The sequence below is a fragment of the Capsicum annuum genome, chromosome 12, assembly GCF_002878395.1.
Source record: "Capsicum annuum cultivar UCD-10X-F1 chromosome 12, UCD10Xv1.1, whole genome shotgun sequence".
Lineage (NCBI taxonomy): Eukaryota > Viridiplantae > Streptophyta > Magnoliopsida > Solanales > Solanaceae > Capsicum > Capsicum annuum.
Window position 1 is genome coordinate 4520395 of NC_061122.1, and position 4091 is coordinate 4524485.

Genomic DNA, 4091 nt, shown 5'->3' on the forward strand with positions numbered 1-4091 from the left:
GGTTTTTTGTATTAGATTCTTGTTCTCTAACACCTAGGGAGTCTAGATCTATATTTGGAACAAGATTTGGTCAATTTTGAGCTAGGTCCACCATGGTTATGGCATTTTGAAGCTTTAAGAAGCTAGATTCGTATGTTTTTTGTGTTGTGGACGTTGGTTGGTTGTGATTTATTGTTATTTGAGCTCACCTTGGCCTAAGGAACCTAAATCTACAAAAAAAATCAGATTTGGAGTTCATTTGGTTAGGGGTCAAACTTTGGTCAACTCTTAAATATTCATCTTGTTCTTCCATGTTCATCAAGTCTTGCTAAGAAAGAATATTCAAGGAGTGTGTTTGATCCAAAAAAGGAGAAGAAAGAGAGTGTACTTAGTGTTTGTGAAAGAATATTCCTAGGCATATTCATTGTCATCCAGGAGACAAAGGAATAATCAAAGTACAAAATCAAGTACATTCCAAGTACAAAGGGGGACCATTTGTTTTTTAATTCATTTGAAGCTCCAAAAAGGCTTTCAAACCTTCATTTTCCCCTCCCAAATGAAATTCTTCTTCACCAAAGGGGTTCTAGGCCGAGACTTGAGAATTAGGGTCGAAAAAATTGAAAACTCAACGTCCAATCACAAGTTGCCATGTCATCACTAGCTAATCGGCCAAATTAAGTTCTTAGGTAGATTTTCTAGTCTCTAATTTTTGATTCTAGTTTCTTTTAAGTTAATTCTACCACTAATTAGCAAACTAGTAAGTACCTACTAGGTTGGTGATTAGTTTAGAGTTCGTTTATTTCGTGTCTACATTTTTTGTGTGCTTTTCTCGTTTTCAAGTCGTAGTATTTTGTTGGTTCAAGTTCGTGCATCACTTATTTTGAGTCGTTTCAAACAAAGATCAATTCTGAGTCAAAGCTTCTCACCTCTTAAGTAACTTGCCAAGTATTGTCGATTCTCTAACGCTTGTGAAGCCAAGTGTGAGGTGAGATTGAAAGTGAGTGAAGTGAGGCTTTTGAACTAACGTGTTTGCTCGTTTTGTAGGTTGTTTGCTTGCTGTTTTTGCACTTTTTAGGTTTATTTTCCATGGAATCCAAAGGTAATACTTCCCAACCATTGGAAAATGATGCTATTGGAGCCTTAATGGCTCGAATTGATGCCTTGGGTCGAGACTTTGCTCAAAGAATGGAAGATAGTCATGATGCCTTGAGAAGAGACATGAAGAGTGATATAGATGCTATGCGGACTGAGATTTCCACTTTTAGTGGGAGGCTTGATTTTGTTGAAAGTAGGAGGAACTCACGACCTTCTTTTACTCCCAATCTCTACCATGCATACTCTAGTGTCTAAGGCAATAACTCTTCCATGACTATAATACCCGAAACCCTCCACCAAATGCTTAACCCTCCAAGAGTTTCCCGAAACCAGCCACTAAACCAACCCCAAACTTCTCCTAACCGAACCCTACAAAGGTCATTATATTCCCAAATGAACCAAGTCCAACAAGAGGAACTTGGAACCCAAACTCCACCCACAAATCCGAGCCAAATACTCCCAAAAAATTCTACACTTCACAAAATCTAATGCCTATTCTCCACAAGTTAGAATTTGAAGAGAATGAGGTCAAGCCTCAAGATGGAGAGAAGCTTGTTGTTGAGATACAAGAAGAGTGTGAAGAAAGGAAGGAAAGAGAAAGGGAAACCATGGGTAGTGAAAAGAATGCTTGATTGTGGATCTTGTCCGCAAAGAATCCTTATTACTCACTAACCCAAATACTAGCATTTTGCCTAGTATTTTCTCTCCTCATGTGCAGGTTCAAGACCCTAGAAGTCCTGAGGAGAAGTCCTAGGAAGTTCCCTTCAAGCCCTTGGCCGAAAGTCCCTATTTTAGGACAAGTGATGAAGGAGTGAGTCCAAAGGGAGAACTTGAAATATTCCCTTGTAATGTGGAGCATGAAGGATTCCCTTACACAAAATCAAGTGAAGAACACACTTCCTATGATCCACAAGGTGACATTCCTACACTCTACGCTTCCTTGAACTTAAAATATTGTGATGTGGCTAGTAGTGACCAAAGTAGTGTAGTTTTGGATTTTCTTAGTGAAGAAGTGTATGAATCTTCCTTTTGTGATAATCCTGGTGTTGTTAGGTTGCATAAGGACCAAACTCTTATTGTGAGTCCGCAATCACTAGTTGATCCTTTGGATAACGAAATTAATTCTTTTCGTAAGAATAATTTATGTCCATCTAGTGCTAGCACTCATGACTTGAATAAGGTTCCAATACCAAGTGACAAGAGTATTCACACACTAGTTGACCCTTGTGAAAACCAAGGTGAGTCTACGTTGGTATGTGAGTTGCCAACAACTAGTGAGGATGTGAATGGAGATCAATTTACTCACGAATGTAGTCCACTACTTGAGTTTATATATGAGGTGATTGAGGAGTCTCAAGTTAGTGATTATGTTGATAGGGTTGATCATGATATTGGACATGACTCTTTGAGCTTGTGTGATGCAAATCGTGTTATTATTTTGCCCATGGTGATCATATGTTTGGAAATGTTGTGAATGATGGAACGAACCTTGTTGAGAGAAGCCTTTTAGGTCGTAGGTATTTATCCTTGAATGTTAGTCTTTTCTTAAAGGCAAATGATGTGCGTGATTGTGGGAATGGCATTCTAGGGAAAGAAAAGGTTAGCCTCGGCCTAGATCGTTGACTACTTCTTCCATTTGATCTCGATGCCTTTCTTGGTGACTTGATTTTTATTTGTAACCCTTTTACCAAAGGTGGTTTCATATTCTTGGACCCTATGGCAAATGTGTCATTGCCTCTTTGGGGTGTTGCTTATACATGTGCATTCTTGTTTGACACACTTGTGCTTAAGTTGCTTGAATCTCAACTTGTGGATGCCAAGTTTATGTTTCATTTGAAAGTAGGAAGTCATATGTGTTTAAATGATTTAATTCCATCCTTATGTGCTAAAACTATTGAATCATTTGGCATTCTTATCGATGATAGCACCGTGGATGACGCCTTTACACGTGATGCTTTCCTATACTACCTCTTTGCTTATGATGATATCTATGCTAGTCTTGGATTTGTTTTATGTAGGGGTAGGACACTTGTTTATTGGCCAACTTGGAGTTACAATGCTAAATGGATTTTGTGGGCCTTTGTAGTTACCTCCCTCCTTGATATTTACCTTAGCCGTGTCCTTTGTGTTGCTTGTGGTAGGTGCTTTATGATTGTAACAAAGGATAGTTGGGTGTATTCCAAAAGTGTACCCCCTTGGAAAAATTGTATTGTTGATCTTGATAAAGAATATGGTCCTTTGAACTTGTGTAATGAAAGCCCTTATGTTAATCTTGTTCATAATGACCTTGTGTTTGTCCTAATGGTGGGTAATGCTTTGAATGATTGTGAACTTGGTAACCTAGTGAAAGGAATGAGTCATCTAGACTGAAACCTTTATCATTTGCTCCCATTTGACCCCAGAATACTCTTGAGATGTGAAGATTATAGTTGCTGGTCGTGCATGTCTTTGGTATACGTTATGCTAAGCTTTTTAAGTTAAAAACCAAGGATATGTGGATATATGTTAAGTTTGAGCAACCATGGGTGATTATATAAGCGTGGTACTAATGCTAACACTCCTACCAAGAGGATTTTGTGCTTGTTTTGCTCTCTCTTTGGTTTTGCAAGATCTGAATTTGAGGACAAATCCTTTCAAGATGGAGAGGATGATACAAGCATAAAGAGTACAAGGTTTACAAGGTCTTGTAGAAGGTTCAAGCTTCGGATTATCAAAGGATCAAGTCTTGGATTTGCAAGTGCTTGAAGACCTTTTGGAACCATTACAAAGCCTTGTCCAAGTGAAGAAAGGAGGAGGTTCCTTACACTCAAGAGACATCTTTTACTAAGGGCATGATGGACTTTTTACACTCCAAAATAACACTCCATAGGAGCCCTTTTCTAAGCCCCTCATTAAGGGCATTTTTGTCATTTGATTGTAATGAGTATAAATAGACCCTTTATCTTGTATTTTACTTAGACTTTGATGAAATTATTGAGAGATACTCTTTAGTTGTGGTTTTCTTCCTCTCTTAGAGA